Below are 22,253 nucleotides of genomic sequence, written 5' to 3' on the forward strand. Positions count from 1 at the left end.
AAGCTGGCTCCATTCCTTTCTGTTTTGTGCCCGGTTCCTCCAGGTGTCTTCAATTCCCAGGCCTGCTAGGTCCTTCGCTAGGTCGTCCATCCAACGCTGCCTTGGTCGTCCAATGGGGCGTTTGGTGTTTGGTTTCCCCGCTACTGCCATCTTCTCCTGTCTTCCATTCGGCATACGGACTACATGGCCCACCCATTGTATTCTTTTGCACTTTAACTTCTGTAGCATAGTTGGTTGTCGCATCAGAAGGTATTTTTGCTCTTTTTTGCTCCTCCTCCATTCTCCGTTATCTAAAACTGGTCTCCAAATCTTCCTCATTACTCTTCTTTCAAATATTAATAGTTTTTCTATTTCTCGCCTAGTCATGCTCCATGTTTCTGAACCGTACATTACTGCTGGGCATATCACTGTATTGTAGATTTTCATCTTAGTGTTCACTGAGATCGATTTAGTGCCGAGCGTCTCTCTGAGGGATGCATTTCGTTCCCACTGCGATTCTTTCCTTGATGCCCATTTTTATGTTTTTGTCCGTGGTAAATCAAGATCCCAAGTATTTAAACTGTTGTACTCTCTTGAACCTCTTGCCATCTATCTCAAGAAATTCTTCCTGCTCTTGTCTTCTACATAATTGCATGAACTCTGTTTTGTCTTCACTTTGAGCCCTACCTTCTGTGCATAATTGTCCATTTTCTGGCACTTCTTTTTCCACTCGTGCTTTGATTCACTTAGTAGTACTATGTCATCTGCACATGCGAGACAATTTAAGTTTCCGTCCATCTCAACTCCAGCCCACTCCTGTTGCCTACACTCTTTTATTACTTTCTCTAAGATGACATTGAACACAACACTTGAGAGAGCATCCCCTTGTGTGAGTTCTGTCTCAATATCGAATGTTTCTGTTGTGGCTCCTCGGGAACGTATTGCTGCCTTTGGACCTTCCATACCTTGCACCATTCTCAGGGATTCTGAAGTCACGCATTGCATTGTATAGTCTATTCCTGTGGGTGCTGTCATATGCACGTTGAAAATCGACGAACAGGGTTATAGATATCTTTATCATATTCCCAGTGTTTTTCAAACAATTGTCTTAGTGTGAAAATGTGACCTATTGTCGATCGGTTTGGTCGAAAGCCAGCTTGGTACTCTTGTATGTTGTTCTCTATGAATGGTTGCAATTTTCTGAGGATACTGCTGGACAGCTCCTTATACGTTACATTCAACAAGCTGATTCCTCTGCAGTTACCGCATTCCATATCGCTTCCCTTCTTGTATATTGGGCGTTTTCCATTCTTCTCCCATATCAACTGGATCAGTTTATATATCTCTAAGTGTAAGCTCTCGTCTCCCTCCTTGATTAATTCTGATGTTATTCTCTCCTCCCCTGGGACTTTGTTGTTTCTCAGTCCTTTGATTGCGATCTTCACGGCTTCTTCTGCATCTTTCCTTTCCTCCGTAGTGTTTGCAGGTAATATCTCATCTTGGTCTGGGCGATTCAACAGTTCTGAGAAGTATTATTTCCATCTTTCTACACTGTGCGTACGGACAACGAAATTAAGATACGAGAAATGAGTGCTTATACCGAGGCATATAGAAAGTCGTTTTCTCCCCCTCCACAATGCGCCGTACAGTGGACTGCCGAGTATGTATGTAGATGTAGACAGGCAAATTTTAAAGAGGTTTTTCTCAGATCTTTCTGTTCTTTTTACTGCGAACGCTTGACATTTCCTCCCGCCGATATAGCTACCAATTTCACAAGTATGACGAAGCGCAACAAACAGCAGCAGCTTAGTCGGACAAGGTCGCGCTGCTCGACACACCCAAACAAGTTCTCTTTCCGAACAGAATTCCATGCTTGTCACTGATTGGCTGTAGTTTTACAGCCGCAGCTGCACATCGGTGCATTTCAGACCTGTATTTACTTGGAAAACATTTCGCCCGGTTCGATGTACCCTACCCTGCTCTGATCTCACTACCAGTTTTTCCTGCTCCCAGTGTAGTAAGACTTGGGAACGTGATACAATTGGTTATGGGTGACAAAATGTTTTTATATTTTATGCATATTTTTTATATTTTCATACAAAGAAAATATTTTAAAGCTTTTTTCAGAACATAAAAATTCGTAATGAGAAGCAGCACAGCACTTGTTGTAGCTGGGCTTCACAGCCCTAAAATAGTTTTTGAAGATCATCATCTTTACGTCAGCGACTGTTATAAGTTTTTATGACACTATTGCAATTTCGGCCTTAGGCCATTCCCAAGTGCTGATATTACGGCTTTAAGCCATGTCAACACATTTACATGTCGTTGTCAGTACTGTTCAATACACTCGTGACTTTCTTTCACAGTGCGAGCACACGTATTCAAACATCGTAAAACAACATAACTTACAGATTATGTTGTTTTTACGATGTTTGAATACCTGTGTTCGCACAGTGTAACAGCGTCACCAGTGTATTTAACAGTATTGACAACGACATACAAATGTGTCAGCCTACATTACGTTGACATCGCTTAAAGCCGTAATATCAGCACTTGATAATGGCCTAAGGCCGAAATTGCAATAGTGCAATAGTCACCGGCGTAAAGATGTCCTTCAAAATATTAAGAGTTTTGTTTTCCGTGTGCCGCACAAGACAATAGTAAGCCCCCCCCCCCCCCCCCGCTCAACGTGTTCTGGTGTCTATTGTCTTTTTTTTCATCACTTGATAGCGTAATGGTCGTTATTCGCGACCAACTCAGAGACACTGAGTGTCACACGAGCAAGTGTCTGGTGGGCAGACAGGCAGCACCGTACATTTCTGAAAAGAATCGTCGGAAGCAGCAGCAGCTGACTCGTTGCGAGAGGAACTCCCCAACGTTGCCAAGCCTCGGGCGAGAGTAGCTCAAGCGTGTAACATGCAGCTAGCAGCAGGACACAGACAGACAACTGAACGTGTCGCAACCATCCCTCTGCCTCTCGCTGTGTAAGAGGCACAGTTCACCCACCTCCGTTCGCAAATGTCGCTGTCAGCTGCAGTGTAAACACGATAGTAGCGTTCGTAAACATAACGCTAGGAACAAAAATACTCATTCAACAAAATTTCACTGCACCACATACTTACTTATGTACACTATCCGGACACCCCTAAAAACATACGTTTTTCATATTAGGTGCATTGTGCTCCAACTAATGCCAGGTACTCCATATCAGCGAACTCAGTGCTCATTAGACACCGTGAGAGCTGAATGGGCCGCTCCGTGGAACTCACGGACTTCTAACGTGGTCAGGTGATTGGGCGTCACTTGTGTCGTACGTCTGTACGCGAGATTACGACACTCCTAAACATCCCTAGGTACACTGTTTCCGGTGTGATAGTGAAGAGGAAACGTGAAGGGACACGTACAGCACAAAAGCGTACAGGCAGACCTCGTCTGTTGACTGACAGACCGCCGACAGTGGAAGAGGGTCGTAATGTGTAGTAGGCAGACATCTATCCAGAGCATCACACTGGAATTCCAAACTGCATCAGGATCCACTGCAAGTACTATGACAGTTACGCGGGAGGTGAGAAAACTTGAATTACATGGTCATAAGCCACACATCACGCCGGTAAATGCCAAATGACGCCTAGGTTGGTGTTAGGAGCGCAAAAATTAGACGACTGAACAACGGAAAAACGTGTGGAGTGACGAATCACGGCACACAATGTGGCGATCCGATGGCAGGGTGTGGGTATGGCGAACGCCTGGTGAACGTCGTCTGCCAGCGTGTGTAGTGCCAACAGTAAAATTAGGAGGCGGTGGTGTTATGGTGTGGTCGTGTTTTTAATGGAGGGGCCTTGCACCCCTTGTTTTGCGTGGCACTATCACAGCACAGGCCTACACCGATGTTTTAAGTACCTTCTTGCTTCCCACTCTTGAAAAGCAATTCGGGGATGGTGATTTCATCTTTCAGCACGATCAGGCACCAGTTCATAAGGCACGGCCTGTGTCGGGAGTTGTTACACGACAACATCCTTGTCTGAACATCCTTGTCTGAAAGGCCACAGTTCGTAGCAATAGACGCAACGTTATCGAGTAAAACAGAAATAATATCCAGCGTTCCCCAAGGAAGTGTTATAGGCTCTCTGTTGTTCCAGTTCTATATTAACGATATAGGAGACAATCTGAGTAGCCGTCTTAGGTTGTTTGCATATGATGATGTCATTTATCCGGCGTTCCCCAAGGAAGTGTTATAGGCCCTCTATTGTTACAGATCTATATTAACGATATAGGAGACAATCTTTGTAGCCCTCTTAGCTTGTTTGCATATGATGTTGTCATTTACCGTCTTGTAAAGTCATCACATGATCAAAACGAATTGCAAAATGATTTAGATATCTGTATGGTGCGAAAAGTTGCAATTGACCCTGAATAAACAAATGTTAAGTTATTCACATGAGTACTATAAGAAATCCATTAAATTTCGATTATGCGATAAGTCACAGAAGGCTGTAAATTCAACTAAATAGTTAGGAATTACAATTACAAATAACCTAAATTGGAACGATCTCATAGATAAAGTGATCAGAATACTTTCCGAAGCTCTAGGTAGCACCATTCTCCATTACAGTGTTGTGCAGTGCAGTTTTTGTCTATTATAATTATCTGGGCTGTTATGCCGTGGTCGGTTGATGAATTCTGCGTAAATTCCCAACGTTTCGTCCCCGTCTGCGGAGGACATCTTCAAGGGGGTCTCTAGCGAGCCAGTCGGTGTGTCGGACCTTCCATCGAGCTACAGACCCCCTTGAAGATGTCCTCCGCGGACGGGGACGAAACGTTGGGAATTTACACAGAATTCATCAACCGACCACGGCATAACAGCCCGGATAATTATAATGGACATGACATTTCCGGCCGTGAAAGTCTACATTTTAGTGCAGTTTTTATTTAATGCTGGATACAGATGGTGAGAACTTCATCTTTGAAATAATGTGGATTACTTGGAATTGTTTCATGTCCGGAGCTGCGGAACTCATAGTACGAATTTGGCTCTGAGCACTATGGGACTTAACTTCTGAGGTCATCAGTCCCCTAGAACTTAGAACTACTTAAACCTAACTAACCTAAGGACATCACACACATCCATGCCCGAACCAGGATTCGAACCTGCGACCGTAGCGGTCGCGCGGTTCCAGACTGTAGCGCCTAGAACCGCTCGGCCACTCCGGCCGACAGTACGAATTTGGACCAAAATCTCTAACAGATCGCGTATTTTGGGGCCCCATTATGTCTGTTGTACTGGCTATATCACAACAGTCGGGATATTCACGTTAGGCCTCTACTGTGGTCACTTCACCCCAGCCAAATTAGCAGAACTGATTATTAGTGGACTGTAGCGCTGGGAACTGGTGGTTGAGATTATCGCAATTAAATCCAATCGTTCAGCATAAACAGCAGCACCGCCGCAGAAGTAAAGAGCGACGAGTACGTGATCGGAGTGCGAGTTACACGCTCTACATAGGCTTGTAACTGGGACAGCTTCATCCCCGTATTATTTTGACCGGGACTGGAGTGTTACCAGAGCGGAAACTACAACGTCCGGCGCCAGCTCGCGGTCAGTAATTGGGAGCGGGCAATTAAAGACGGGCCGCGCAGCCTACACTTCAGATGCTGAATCAGCTCAACTCGTACGGGCGCCAGCTAGGATGCTCACGGTGGTTCACCTGCCCCTAACTATCGGTTTTATGCAGCCCGCAACGCCCTAAAATACACGCGCAAGATTTTCCTACTCTCTCGCTCGCTATGCGCGAACTATTAGTCCTACAGAAAGAAACTGAACAGGACCTGTTTGTGGTTAGTTCAGTCTTGTAGGGCGACATGATTTCGCTACAGACCGTAGTTTTCGAATTTTTCGAGAAAAAATGTATGAAAATGACCTTCATACACGTTTTTCTCGACTAATTCGAAAATTGTGGCAGCGAAAACTTACCCCAGAAAAAAATCAAACGACATTAAATTATCTGCAAAAAAGTCGAGTTCATTATTTTCTGTAGGACTAATTGTTTGCTTGTAGCGAGCGAGAGAATACGTAATTACCGAGCGTGGTTTTTGAATGTGTTGCGGTTTGCCCAAAATCCATAGGTATGTGCTGCTAAATCGCCCTGTATGTAAAAGGGTCACGGCTGAGGTTGGGGTCCTATGAGACCTCTCTTAGCTGCTGCGCCAGCTACGTTTGGCAAATTTCAGGCGAGTACAAGTTTCTCCCGAAATTCACACAATGGCTCGTGCAGCGTAAAAAAAAGTGATTAAATATTTTGTAAACTGATTTGTCTAAAAGTAAGAACCAGAACACATTAGAGGAACATTTAACACACCTCGTTTACGATCATTCAAAGGTGCATCAAATGTTTCTCTAATCTAATTTATTTCTTACGACGAATCAGTTCAAAAAACATTCGACAAACTTTTTTCAGTTTTTTTTATTTTCATGTTTTGTTCATAAAGCGTGACCTCTTTGACACACTATTTTGCTAGCGTCTTTTGTTCTCGAAATGTCATGAATTTTAATACTTGAATCGAAAGAAGCCATTTACAAAATCAAATACCTGACCAGTGCAACTACACCTTGACGAGATGAACTTTTTCACGGCTCAATTAGCTTCCTAGCCTGTTCTGTTCTCTAACTGCCATAAATTTATTACTTGAATCGAAGGAAGCCCTTCTGAGAGTTGAATATCGCACCAATTAAACTTTTTCTGCGCATTATGACGAGGCTTAGAAGAGAGAAACTTTTTGAGACTTAATTTAGATACGTAAAGCCTTCTTTTTAATTCAATTTTCCCTCAAATCACTAATTATATTTTTCTTAATTACCACGATTACTTTCAAGCAATTAATATTTTTAACCAGACCTCAGGTTAGTCAATTTAGTACCCCATTTTGTCCATTTCCCATTCTTCGTTTGTCTCTGAAAATTCGGGCAAAAATCCATATTGCAGTTTACGGGGAATCTTGTTTTCGTTCGATTAAGACATTTGGCCAAAACGAGGTCCCGTAAAAGCTTATTCGAGTATGCAGACAACAGTCGGGAGAGTTAAACGAATAGCCTATCACGGTAACACAAAGAAAAGGAGCCCTGTCACATACAAACACGTTGCTATTTAAAAGATAAAATCGCCAGATCCAGCTACAGGGGGAAAACGAAAGAATGATGGGTATTTATTAAACTGTGGCTGGAGAATGTGACGTACGTTTCACAATCGACAATTATAGCATTAGAATATTTCGAGAAAGATTGATTGTCAAAAGCCTGGCGAAAATTGAACTTCTGAAGATGGAGACAAAATACATGGAGCGAAAGGTCACCTGCAACTTTTAGAGAAAACAGACAGCAGTTATAATAGAAGAACACGAAAAGGCAGCATTAGCGGACTAGTAAATGAGACAAGATTCTAGCCTATCCGTGACGTCATTCAATCTGTACAATGAATAAGGAGAAATTTGGAAAAGGCGTTATAGTTCAGGGTGAAGAAATAAAAACTTTCTGGTTTGCTGATGGTATTGTAATCCTGTTAGAGACGGCAAGGAGGTTGGGAGAGCAGTGCCGTATGAGAGTACGTAATGCACTTAGGAACGTTGTCGATCATGATCGTCTTGCTTGTGTAGGTGTTATGGTGTGGGGAGACATAACGCTGCAAGGGCATACCGACCTCTAATTCAGTAACACCTTACGCTCACCGTCTGTATAATAACACCACAATTCTGTGGATGATCATACATTTTCTACGTGTTTCACGAAGTTTTACTAGTTGTGCTGAATATTATTCTTGCAAACATATTGTCAAGTTGCAAATGCTATTTGTTATTTAAGAAAGAGAATGCGCATGGAATCTTGTAAGTAGACATGCTGGCCAAGTGTCAAAGAGTGTAATAAATTGTAGGCCGGCCGCGGTGGTCTCGCGGTTCTAGGCGCGCAGTCCGGAACCGTGCGACTGCTACGGTCGCAGGTTCGAATCCTGCCTCGCGCATGGATGTGTGTGATGTCCTTAGGTTAGTTAGGTTTAAGTAGTTCTAAGTTCTACGGGACTGATGACCACGGCAGTTGAGTCCCATAGTGCTCAGATCCATTTTTGTAATAAATTGTAAATGCATTATCGCTGTTCGTGGCGAGCGTGCAAAAAAGAAGTAGCAGTTTTGAGTCGCGAGGAGACGGTTAGCGTCGTTGGTTGTGCGTTTTCGCCGGTGTGGAAATAAAAAGTCTGTTTCCGAAATGCGAAGCAGTGAAAACTGAAATGGTTGTTTTGGCGGATGTTTAATATGGGCAAGCTATGTGTATGGATAATGGAATGTAGTCGAATTAAGTCGGGTGATGCTGAGGGAATTAGATTAGGAAATAAGACAAAGTAGTAAAGGAGTTTTGCTATTTGGGGAGCAAAATAACTGATGATGGTCGAAGTAGAGAGGATATAAAATGTAGACTGGCAATGGCAAGGAAAGCATTTCTGAAGAAGAGAAATTTGTTAACATCGATTACAGATTTGAGTGTGAGGAAGTCGTTTCTGAAAGTATTTGTATGATGCGTAGCCATGTATGGAAGTGAAACATGGACGATAAATAGTTTGGACAAGAAGAGAATAGAAGCTTTCGAAATGTGGTGCTACAGAAGAATGCTGAAGATTAGGTGGGTAGATCACATAACTAATGAGGAAGTATTGAATAGAATTGGGGAGAAGAGGAGTTTGTGGCACAACTTGCAAAAAGGGATTGGTTGGTAGGACATGTTTTGAGGCATCAAGGGATCACAAATTTAGTATTGGAGGGAAGCGTGGAGGGTAAAAATCGTAGAGCGAGACCAAGAGATGAATACATTAAACAGATTCAGAAGGATGTTGGTTGCAGTAGGTACTGGGAGATGAAGAAGCTTGCACAGGATAGGGTAGCATGGACAGCTGCAACAAACCAGTCTCAGGACTGAAGACAAAAACAAAAACAACAACAACAACAAACCAACGGCATCATGAGGTAAAGTAAGATCTAGGCTTTTATAACTAGAAGTTTTATATACTGATATGATCATCTGCCGATGTCTAGAACGGAATTAGAATTATACAGGGTGATTCAAAAAGAATACCACGACTTTAAAAATGTGTATTTAATGAAAGAAACATAATATAACCTTCTGTAATACATCGTTACAAAGAGTATTTAAAAAGGTTTTTCTTCACTCAAAAACAAGTTCAGAGATGTTCAATATGGGCCCCTCCAGACACACGAGCAATATCAACCCGATACTCCAACTCGTTCCACACTCTCTGCAGCATATCAGGCGTAACAGTTTGGATAGCTGCTGTTATTTTTCGTTTCAAATCATCAATGGTGGCTGGGAGAGGTGGCCGAAACACCATATCCTTAACATACCCCCATAAGAAAAAATCGCAGGGGGTAAGATCAGGGCTTCTTGGAGGCCAGTGATAAAGTGCTCTGTCACGGGCTGCCTGGCGGCCGATCCATCGCCTCGGGTAGTTGACGTTCAGGTAGTTACGGACAGATAAGTGCCAATGTGGTGGCGCTTCATCCTGCTGAAATATGAATTGTTGTGCTTCTTGTTCGAGCTGAAGGAACAGCCAATTCTCTAACATCTCCAGTTACAGTAGCACCTTCGAAGAAAAAGGGACCAAAAACTTTATTGGCTGAAATGGCGAACAAATGTACAACTAAATGAAACTTTATAGCTCCCTTAATTCGCCGACAGATAGTGCTTAGCTCTGCCTTTTGTCGTTGCAGAGTTTTAAATTCCTAAAGTTGTGGTATTCTTTTTGAATCACCCTGTATATTAATACCTTCAGCTGCTGACGGGCGTTGATATATATCAGCGGGGACATGTGAAAGTGTGTGCCCCGACCGGGACTCGAACCCCAGATCTCCTGCTTACATGGCAGACGCTCTATCCAACTGAGCCACCGAGGGCACAGAGGATAGTGCGACTGCAGGGACTATCTCGCACACGACCCTCATTCTCACCTTATATGTCCACACACTACATTCGTAGTGTCCCTACCCGACACACTCATTACTCGTAGAAGACATTCTTACCAAGTCCCGTAAGAGTTCGTGGAATATGTGTGCATCCGCACAGAAGGAGGTCATGGCCGGTATTGTCAGAACTATATACTGATATGGATATGGTGTCTGTTGTTTCGGACATGTCCTTGGTTTACGGTAAGATGTCGAAGTTGACTGACTATAGGGAGATATAAGACAACTTAGACAAAATTTCCAGTTAGTGTGATAAATGGCAGATGGTATGAAATGTGGAAAACTGTAAGTTAATGGGAATAAGTAGAAAGGTCAAACCCGTAATGTTCGGGTACAGTATCACTAGTGCCCTGCTTGACAAATGGTCAACACCGGTTTATTAATTTTAGGGAAATTGGTTCACATAGACTGTAGAACGCATGTAGGACGCTGGTGCGACCTTTTATTGAGTACTACTTGACTGTTTGGAATCCGTATCAGGTCGGATTGAGGGAGGACATCATGGCAGTTCAGAGGGGGGCTGCTAGATTTGTTACCGGTAGGTTCGAACAACACGTGTTAGGGAGAGGTTTGGGGAACTCAAATGGGAATCCCTGGAGGAATGGCGACGTTCTTTTCGAGGAACACTATCGAGAAAATTTAGAGAACCAGCCATTTGAAGTTTAGTGGCGATCGCCTACCGTCGCCAACATACATTGCGCGTAAGGACCACGAAGATAAAGATACAAGAAATTAGGGCTCATACTGAGGCATATAGACAGTTGTTTTTCCCTCGCTCTGTTTGCGAGTGGAACAGGAAAGGAAATGAATAGTAGTGGTACAGGGTACCCTCCGGAGTATATATGTAGATGGAACGCCCAAACACAAAAACTCCTTACCACCGTTGTGTGGTGATCACTATTAAGAACCATGCACCGCCTTTTGTGATGTACAGTAAATCATCATAAATAATGGTGACGCCATTGTAATTGTTGTTGTTGTTGTTGTCTTCAGTCCTGAGACTGGTTTGATGCCGCTCTCCATGCTACTCTATCCTGTGCAAGCTGCTTCATCTCTTAGTACTTACTGCTTCCTACATCCTTCTGAATCTGCTTAGTGTATTCATCTCTTGGTCTCCATGATTTTTATCCTCCACGCTGCCCTCCAATGCTCAATTTGTGATCCCTTGATGCCTCAGAACATGTCCTACCAACCAGACCCTTCTTGTTGTCAAGTTGTGCCACAAACTCCTTCTCCCCAATTCTATTCAATACCTCCTCATTAGTTAAGTGGTCTACCCACCTAATCTTCAGCATTCTTCTGTAGCACCACATTTCGAAAGCTTCTATTCTCTTCTTGTCCAAACTATTTATCGTCCATGTTTCACTTCCATACATGGCTACACTCCATACAAATACTTTCAGAAACGACTTCCTGACACTTAAATCAATACTCGATGTTAACAAATTTCTCTTCTTCAGAAACGCTTTCCTTGCCATTGCCAGTCTACATTTTATATCCCCTCTACTTCGACCATCATCAGTTATTTTGCTCCCCAAATAGCAAAACTCCTTTACTACTTTAAGTGTCTCATTTCCTAATCTAATTCCCTCAGCACCACCCGACTTAATTTGACTACATTCCATTATCCTCGTTTTGCGTTTGTTGATGTTCATCTTATATCCTCCTTTCAAGACACTATCCATTCCGTTCAGCTGCTCTTCCAAGTGCTTTGCTGTCTCTGACAGAATTACAATGCCATAGGCGAACCTCAAAGTTTTTATTTCTTCTCCAGGGATTTTAATATCTACTCCGAATTTTTCTTTTGTTTCCTTTACTGCTTGCTCAATATACAGATTGAATAACATCGGGGATAGGCTACAAACCTGTCTCACTCCCTTCCCTTATTAGCTTTCAATAAAAGTGTCATTTCTATTTGTGACACTGTGTATTTCTTTCGATTACCTTTTGTCCTATACTGTATAAGTTCTTCGAGTTCAAGTTTCACTGAGCTATGTTATTTCGCACTGACACATCATGCTAATGTTATTTGCACTTTCAAATTTTGTGTGCATGAAGATGTGTTTAAAAGCGACGAGCAGCCGGTCCAGAACAACTTTGTAATAATTATTTTGACAATAATCGTCGTTGCCATTATCAGAATGAACGCGACGTGTCAGTGTGAAACAACTCGGCCCGCTCGCGTTTCCTCCCGCTGTCGGAACACTGGCTGGGCGGAACTTTTTTTTCTGGGCTGTTGCCTTCCCCGCAGAAAGTATCCGTCCGTGGCAAGCCCCGACTCTGCCGCTACGGCGCGGGACTCTCGGCAAATATTTCTCATCGCAGTCTGGCCAATCCCAGGGGGGTGCGGAACTTTCTCCTGCACTCCCTTCTGCCATCCTCATGAGCCCGGCGCCGCCGAGGGAAGGGAGAACAGCGATCGATCTCTGTCCTTAGTAAAGCAGATACGGCCGACCGGAGCTACTTTACTGGCGTGACGGAGGGGCGCGCGTATCCTTTATCGGATGTCTACTTCCCTAAGATGTATTCAGAAAGCTGTCAACGCGTCGCCACGTTGTCAGAACTATAAAAATGTCACTTAGCTACTTAAATCTCGTTAGCTACTTAAATCTATTCTGTATAGAGACTCTCCGATGTTAATCTGTACACTGGGCAAGCAGTAAGGTAAACCAAAAGAAATATTTGGAATGGGAATTAAAGATCAGTGATAAGAAATAGAAGCCTTGAGATTTAACGATGACACTATAATTCTGCCAGAGAGAGGAGCAGATGAAGGGAATGGACGATGTCTTGAAAGGAGGATATAAGATGAATGTAAACAAAAGCAAAACGAGGATGACGGAATGTAGTCGAATTAAATCAGGTGATGCTGAGGGAATTAGATTAGGAATTGAGACACGTAAAGTATCAGATGAGTTCTGCAATTTGAGCAGCAAAATAACTGACGATGGCCGAAGTAGAGAGGATATAACATGTAGATCGGCCCTGGCAAGAACAGCGTTTCTGAAGAAGAGAAATCTGCTAACGTCGAATATAGATTTAAGTATTGTATGGAGTGTAGCCAAGTATGGAAGTGATACGTGGATGATATACAGGTCAGATAAGAAGAGAAAAGAGGCTTTTGAAATGTGGTGCTACAGAAGAATGCTGAAAGTTATGAGGAGGTACTGAATGGGATTGGGGTCAAAAAAATTGTGGGCATAACCTAATAGAAGGGATTGGTTGACAGGACACATTTTGAGACATCACGGGATCAGCAGTTTAGTTATTGGAGGAAGGTGTGTGTGGGGGGAGGGAGGTAAAACTCTGAGAGAGAAACCAAAAGATCAGTACAAGTAGCAGATTCAGAAGAACGTAGGTTTCAGTCGCTATGCACATGACAGAGTAGCACAGAGAGCTGCATGAAGCAAGTCTTCGGACTAACGACGACAACAACAAAATGCGTATCTGTACTCATTAAACTAAATCCGATCTAAATGAGAATGTTTTCAGCATTTGACTATTACTTCCACAACTGCGATTTCAGACTTATTTACAAGTGCAATACTTCATCCCTCAGTCCTTGTTAAACGCGCCACGAAGAAAACTGCATAAAAGAATAATAGAACAATATTATTGCAACCATACATCAAATAAAAATATTTTATCAATCTCCTCTCTGCACAGATATAAACGGAAGTTCCCTGCTTGCTTCGTTTTGTATGTCCGGGTTAGTCTCAGGGACTAGCGTACAGATTTCGAAACGGTTTTTGGAATTCCCGGCACCGATTTTCTTGAAGGTATCGATATCGGTAACAGCCAAAACTCGTCGAAAATCTCGATTACCGGGATGGATGAACTATGTATATACATAATTAAGTTTGTACGGAACTCTTACTGTTCGAGTATTAACCCCACTTGGCCACTTATTTTCTGTTTCAAACACACCACAACGCATTTGCCACATTATTTTCGCTATCTTTTATGACTGAATCTGTGGCCTTCTGCTAACCGAAGGAGTAGCGCATCTACCGACCGTTTGACGACAATTCGGATATAAGACGCCTAGGGGTTCCACCCGTAGGACCTTGGAGCATATTCTCAGCTCAAACGTAATGAGGTATCTGGAGCAGAAGACCTTTTCCATGCCAACCAGCGTGGACTTTGAAACATCCGTCACGAGAAATCCAACTCGATCTTTTCTCACAACACATCCAGAAAACCATGGATCAAGCCAGTCAGGCTGATACAGTGTTTCATAATTCCCGAAATACGTTTGACTCCATACTGCACGCACACTTACTATCAAAATTACGAACGTATAGGGTTGTTGTTGTTGTTGTTGTTGTCGTCTTCAGTCCTGAGACTGGTTTGATGCCGCTCTCCATGCTACTCTATCCTGTGCAAGCTTCTTCATCTCCCAGTACCTACTGCAGCCTACATCCATCTGAATCTGCTTAGTGTATTCATCTCTTGGTCTCCCTCTGCGACTTTTACCCTCCACGCTGCCCTCCAATATTAAATTTGTGACCCCTTGATGCCTCAGGACATGTCCTACCAACCGATCCCTTCTTCTAGTCAAGTTATGCCACAAACTTCTCTTCTCCCCAATCCTATTCAATACCTCATCATTGGTTATGTGATCTACCCATCTAATCTTCAGCATTCTTCTGTAGAATAGCAAAACTCCTTTACTACTTTAAGTGTCTCATTTCCTAATCTAATACCCTCAGCATCACCCGACTTGAATTCGACTACATTCCATTATCCATCGTATAGGGTATGAAGCGAAATTTGCGACTGGATTCCGGATTTCTTGGCACATAAGACGCAGTATGTTCTTTCGGGTGGACAGTCAATGACAGATTTAAGAGTAGATCTTGGTGTGCCCAACAACGTTTTAGGGTCCTTGGTGTATATTAATCACCTTACAGACAATATTAATAGCTATGTCAGAGTTTTGACGGACGCAGTTGTCTATAATGAAGTAATGTGTGAGAAAAGCTGCACAAATATTCAGCCGGATCAAGGTAAGATTTCAAAGTGGTACATGATTGGCAACTTGTTTTAAATATTCGGAAATGTAAAACTGTGCATTTCGCAAAATGCAGAGAAGTACTATTCTATGACTAGAATATCAATGAGCCACAACTGAAATCGGCGAACTGTGACTAATGCCTTGGTGTAATACAATGGAGAATATGTAATGGAAATGAGTGCATAGGCTCAATCTTAGTGAAAGCATGTGGCAGAGTCTGCTTCACTGCTGGGATACGTACTAGGAAAATGTAATATGTCTACACAGCAGGTTGCTTAAAAAAACACTCCCGCGACCCATCCTAGAATATGGTTCAATTGCGTGGGACCCGTGCCAGATAGAGCTAACAGGAGTTACTGAACATAAACAGAGAAGAGCAGTAAAATGATCACAGGTCCGTTTGATACGCTGTAGAACATCAGGAAGATACTGAAACAACTGCACGCGAAGATAGACGCAAAATATCACGGGGATAGTCTAAGACAGTTTCAAGAAACGGCTCTAATCGAGGAAAATAGGAATATACCGCAACCAGCTATGTACCACTTCTACAGGGATGGCGAAGACATGACTGGAATAATTAGTAGAGCGCGCGCAGAGGATAAGGGAGGAGAATTGCCGGAAACTCAGCTAAACGGCTCATTTCTCCAAGTTTCTGACAAGAATAAAGGTAACTGAGGATCTGCTGGCACGCGATAATTTTGGCTTTACAAAGGCACCATAGAGGCATTTCGGACATTATGCTTGATAATGGAATCAAGACCAGTTCGCAAGATTTGCAGACGCAGAAACAAATTCGCCAATGTAAAATCGTGCTAGATATTGAGAAAAGTAGGGTAAGCTATAGGGAGAGGCTGAAAACACGCAGTATGTAGAGGAACCAAGAATGGAAGACCAGACGGCCGCGGTTGCCGTGCGGTTCTAGGCACTTAAGTCCGGAACCGCGTGACTGCTACGGTCGCAGGTTCGAATCCTACCTCGGGCATGGATGTATGTGACGTCCTTAGGTTAGTTAGGTTTAAGTAGTTCTAAGTTCTAGGGGACTGATCTCAGATGTTGAGTCCCATAGTGCTCAGAGTCATTTGAATGGAAGACCAAGAGGGATGTAAATGTCTTTTACTTTACGGCTATGGTCACAGACCACCGGCTTCGGTCTATAACGTCCATCAACAGGTCTACAGCAAAATATGGGAAGACATAAATACGCTAGCAGATTGCCTGCAGCTTAAAACAATAAAAAGTACTACTGACGTACATATACATTTGTGCGGTTTAAGTATGAAGGGCCATACCTGTTTTATAAAAACAGCATATGCTGTTATTTATATATATTTGACGATGCTGGTGCTGATTTTGTGTTTAATATTTGACCATGCCACTAGGGCTGCAGTACATTAGGACATGTTTTTATAGAACAGGTATGCCTCTTCATACTTAAACCGCACAAATGTATATGTATGTCAGTAGAACTTTTCATTATGATCTGTTTTATTATTTTAAGCTGTAGACAATCTGCTTGCGTATTTATGTCTTCCCATATTTTGCTGTAGACCTGAACATGGTCATTATAGACTGAAACCGGTAGTCTGATGACAAAAAGTTTGTGATCATAGGCTAAAGTAAAGGAAATTTATTATATATTCGAATCACTGTTTCATTCGCCACCACGTCGCAGCTTGTGGAACATGAGCGATGTGCTCGGATTAAAATCGGTAAGACAGGCATCCAGCCTTTCGTCTCTACTGTTAATCTGCACATCGAAGAAGCAATTGCGGAAATGAAAGAAAGGTTCAAAAGTGGGATCAAAAATCACGGTCACAGGACATCAGTGATAAGATTTGCTGATGGCTCTGCTATCCTCAGTGAACGTGAAGAAGAATTGCCTAATGTGTTGAATGAAATGAGCATTGTTTTTTGACACAGTCAAATCTGATGACAAGCGATCTGTTATGTTAAAAAGTGTGGGTAAATTTCCTGCTCAATATCGCTAAAATTCCTTTATTGATTGCTAGTTTCAGCTCACTGACGAGCAATCTTCAGATCTAACATACAGAAAATTGCATAAAAGAGGTGAAGAACAATATCACACATTTTAGCTTCCATTCTATGATATACGCCAGTAAATATTATTACTTAATTCAATGTGTTAGCCAGCAGGCATTACACGTCGTCATAACCTATTGAGCTGAGCCGCTCTTGTACCCTACACACACTGAAAAATTTGATAGATCGTGACGAAAATGAAGACATACAAAGTACGTTTGCTAAATGGTATAACGCTATAAGTTACCTACCTTACATATTGATGAATTCGTTGTCGTTTTCACAAACTGTTAGTACAATATTTCAAACTGTTTGTCACCCTTTCATCTGACCAAATGGAAAAAAAAACAACGCATTGCCTTAATACTGGAAATTTCGGAGTAATTAGGTTAATCGTAATCCTTCATGTGCAACACTAATACAACAAGTAGTTCAACTATTATAATCGTTGCTTGATTTTAGCTATAAATGTGGAAAACTGTAAATGTCAGTTCCATTCTGCATAGTGCGTAATGACAGAACTTTTTTTCTTCAGTCATGCGACTGACATGTTGGTTTGAATCATTAATGCGGCAGAGAGAGAGGTCACGTCAGTGATAATCGAGATAATAGTCCACAAAGTCCCTCTGGATATAGCTGCTGGCTCGTAAAGTGAATGCTTTAAGAGCCCCTGATTGCCCGCGTGGCCGGAAACCAGTTTATTTTTTCCTGGGTAGTCCACTTCAGACAGAACAATTTTCTCCAGCGGTATACATCCGGTACACGTCACTAATGATACGGCGCGAGCCACCCCTGGTCGTCTATTACACTGAAAAAAAGTGTGTGTCCACATGTTCGTCCCTCCCTCGCTCAGAAAATCACGCGCACATTCGGTATTCTACATCTAAACCACGGAAGCCACCTGACGGTATGTGGAGGAGTTTACTTCTTGTACCACTATTCTCCCCCCCCCCCCCCCCCTCCCTCCGCCACTCCTGTTCCACTCGCGATTGGTGTGTGGGAAGAACAAGTGTCTGTAAACCTCCAACGAGCTCTAATTTCTGCGGTTTCCTAGTTGCGGTCGTTTCCCGAGACATATGTGGGAGGAAGTAATATGTTGCCAGACTTCTAGAAACAGACGCTCTTGCAATTTCAAAGATATACCTGTCACTGATGCGCAACGCCTCTTCTGTAGCGTCTGCCACAAGGGTTTGTTGAACATCTACGTAACGCTTTCGCGAGTATTGTATGAACCCGTGACGACATATGCCGATATTCGTTGGCTTTTATTTGTCCCCTGTATCAATCCTGCCAGGTGAGGCTCCCACACTGTGAGCAGTACACAAAAGTCGGTTGAACCAGTGTTCTGCAAGCAAGTAATTTCGCAGACTAATTACAGGTCCTTCAGGTTATTCCTACGAGTCTCAAACATGGCATAAGCCATTTTATTTAGCACAGTAACTGGAAATGCAACAATCACAAATATGTTGCGAGTAAGGCGAATCAAGACTGCGTTTTATTGGTAGAACACTTAGAAGAAGCAACATGCCCACTAAAGAGACTCGCCTGTCCTCTTCTACAGTATAGTTGCTCGGTGTGGGATACTTAACAGATAGGACATCGAAAACGATTAAAGAAGGGTAGCTCGTTCTGTACTATCGCAGAGCCGGGGAAAGAACGACGGATGTAATACGCCAATCGCTAAAACAGGCGTTTTTCGTTGCGGCAGGATCTTCTCACGAAATTTCTATCACCATCTTTCTCCTCCGAATACGAAAATATTTAGCTGGCGCCCACCTACGTAGGGAGAAATGATCACTGTATTAAATGTTTATTTGACACTACAATTGTGAACCAATAGTCACAGCACATAAAATTTTTCTTTAAAAAAGGGGTTACATCACCGGTTTCAACGAACTACGTCCTCATTCTCAAATGAGGAAACATCAGTAAGAAAATACATAATATATTCTCCAACTGATCTTTTACAATTTGGAAGTGACGACGTAGTTCGTTGAAACCAATAATTTAACTCCTTTTTTAAAGAAAAATTTTATGTAATGTGACTATGGCTTCACTATTGTGTCAAATAAAAATTTAACTTATATCATAGCCACATTCCTTTACGACAATTATGTGTGAATGTAAGGTCACTGTACTAAAACAAAAAGAGTACACAACTCGTGCGGAATAACTTAAACGTTCGTGTGTTCGAGAGTGGAACGGTAGAGTAGTCTGAACCCTCAGCCAAGCAATTAATTGTGAATTACAGAGTCTTCAAGGAGACAAAATAAAATTTGCAAAAAAAAAAAAATTAATTTACGGGCATAATATTGAAAACAAGGAGAGAGAGAGAGAGAGAGAGAGAGAGAGAGAGAGAGAGAGAGAGAGATCCCTAAGATCTTATGCCCTGTTCTCATACTAACAGAACACTACTTACAGTGACCACTCAAATAACAAGCTTCTTCCAAACTTACAATATTTACCATATACTTCAAAAGAGAAATACCTATAACTGAAAAGTATTGAAGATTACAATACAATCCGCCAGCTTTGACACTGACGCTAGCAACTAGTACGGCGACTGACATCACACAAGCACGCTTAATTTAACTGATACAGCATCGTGATTCCTGATGGAATATGGAATGTTTTGAGCTGGGGTGTTATTAGCTGGTTCAAAAACAGTACTAATCTGAAAAATAATTTTACCACAATTCAAAAATACGGGTTTTCAGCGTTGTAAATATAGCGACGGAATGCGATGCCAGGACATCTTCGTTGGCTTCGCCTACTCACAACCAAGCTATGAGCTTCTAATCTTGCCTTATCCTCGGGTTGCGCTATAGATCAGCTTTTTGTCACAGTCTTCACTTAAATAAATAATTTATTTTTTGAATCGTCCGACGGCTTTAACAAACCGCGAACAAACTAGTATCTAGTCCTATGACTACGCTACATATCAGTCTGGCACCATAATTTCAATAGTAAAGTATTGTCACTGGTCAAAGCAAAACGGCAGTATCGTAATGTTCAATTCAGTCCTGAAGATTTACTGATACGAATGTTACTAAAAAATCAGTGATGCTACTGTTGACTAGAATGGCAGTTCAGACAGGCACGCTACACCCGCCCTGGATTTAGTTTGGTACACAAGTTCCTAGCATTTTTGCATTGCATGTTAGTATTCCAGTTGCCATAGGTTTATTTATCGATTGCTATTTCTTATTCGTAGTCCAGTTCCTATTTGAGTTTACATACTGTCATTTGAAGATAGTGAATGGACGCTGGAAAATGGGAGTGCCAAGTGGAGAAATCGGAACATTATCGACATATTCTTCTGTCCAAGTTCAACAGAGGGGTGACGCCCGCAGAGGCAGCCAGGAACATTTGTGCCGCGTCGGGATAATGCCATTGGACAGAGCGCGGCGATAAAATGGATTTCTCTCTTAAGGAGAATCGTTTTGCCATTAGTGACTCTCCACATTGAGGATGACCTTCGGGGGTTTGATGAATATGGTTTAAACGCATTAATCCACGTCACTGTACTCGAGAAATTGCAAATGTGAGGAACTGATCGTCGGCCGGAGTGGCCGTGCTGTTCTAGGCGCTACAGTCTGGAACCGAGCGACCGCTACGGTCGCAGGTTCGAACCCTGCATCGGGCATGGATGTGTGTGATGTCCTTAGGTTAGTTAGGTTTAATTAGTTCTAAATTCTAGGCGACTGATGACCTCAGAAGTCGAATAGTGCTCAGAGCCATTTGAACCATTTTTGAGGAACTGATCATTCCACCATCGTGCGACATTTTCATGCAATGGAGAAGGTTAAAAAAATCGAGTGTATGGATACCGCAGCCAAAATAACAAAAATAGGGGGGGGGGGATATGTGCGTCTCTGCTTTCTTATCATCAATTGGCTCGTGAGCAGCACCGACCATTGCTATCCTGTATAATTACTGGTGACGAGAAATGGTGTCTTTATGCTAACACAGGGGAGAGAAAGTAATGGTTGAGCCCAAACGCAGCAGCAAAGCACAAAGGCGTGCACGAATCCATAACAGATAATGTTGAGCATCTAGCGGAATAGCGATGTTGTGGTGTACCACTACACAGAAGTTGGGTTGGGAAGTCATTCCGCACCCACCCCATCTCACACGGTCTTCAACCGTCGGATTTTCACCTCTGCCGCTGTGGCAGATTTAGAAGGATCTGAGTTCCAGTAGTTACTCTTGAGATGAAGAGGCTTATACGGATAGAGCAGCATGGAGAGCTGCGTCAAACCAGTCTTTGGACTGAAGACGATAACGACGACAACAACAACGAACAGTCTAAGTAACTTCCTTTCTGGATGAAAATGTGCTCCGAACATGGCTCGACGAATTCTTCGCCTCAAAAACCACGCGATTTCTACAGTCGCGGAATCGACGTTATCCCAGCATTGGCAGACTTGTAAATAGCACGCAATGAATGTCGTATGCACCAACCTAATACATTGTTTTCACTTAGCTGGTCCATTTCTCCAACTATCCAAAACGCCCACTTCTCTCTCTCTTCGATCAATGCTATTGATAATACTGACTATTCAATCATCATGGTTTCACTAAAATTCCAAGCCAGAAAGAATCAGAAAACTGCAGGAGACAATTATATGCTCACGAGGAATCAATGGAACAAAAGATCCCTATCCATCAACGCAAAATTATGGCACTATTTTCAGAAACAGTACACATACTAAAAACAAAAATCGTTAGGAAAGTTTTGGAACAATAAATAGAAGAAATTTGCACCAAGCAGCCATCAAAGACATACTAGCACACACACACACACACACACACACACACACACACACACACACACACACACACAATAAATGACACGCAGGAAAAGAAGAACACAATATTTTACACACACATTCACAGACTGAATGAAAATAAAACTGCAACAAAAATTCTCGAACTCTTCCATTCAGGCAGGCGCAAATAATGTGGACAAAGGAGTTCAAGATAACACCGGCCAAGGCGTATGGGTTAATGTGTAGATCGCGAAAGATGAATACCGTTAACGAACGCGAATATGAAAACACTAAAGAAGGCCACACAGTTTAAGTCGACGGAAAGGCGGAGGAGCAGGGTTCACGGGAATGAGTGAAAACAGTATGGGAAGTCAAATTTAAATAATGTTTCGTCGATATCGTGCGTAAGCCTACACAGGAAGACG

General features: G+C 42.5%; 1 protein-coding gene and 1 non-coding gene across 2 annotated transcripts in view; both read right to left on the minus strand.

Annotated features, from left to right (window-relative positions):
• The window catches only part of LOC124717395 (protein sprint), a 305,335-nt gene that overhangs the window by 281,681 nt on the left and 1,401 nt on the right, over nucleotides 1–22,253 (minus strand). The gene's annotated exons all lie outside the window — the stretch shown is intronic.
• On the minus strand, nucleotides 9,854–9,928 carry Trnat-ugu. Its single transcript has one exon. It is a non-coding gene; the product is annotated as a tRNA-Thr (tRNA).

The sequence above is a fragment of the Schistocerca piceifrons genome, chromosome 9 (assembly GCF_021461385.2).
Source record: "Schistocerca piceifrons isolate TAMUIC-IGC-003096 chromosome 9, iqSchPice1.1, whole genome shotgun sequence".
NCBI classification, from domain to species: Eukaryota; Metazoa; Arthropoda; class Insecta; order Orthoptera; family Acrididae; genus Schistocerca; species Schistocerca piceifrons.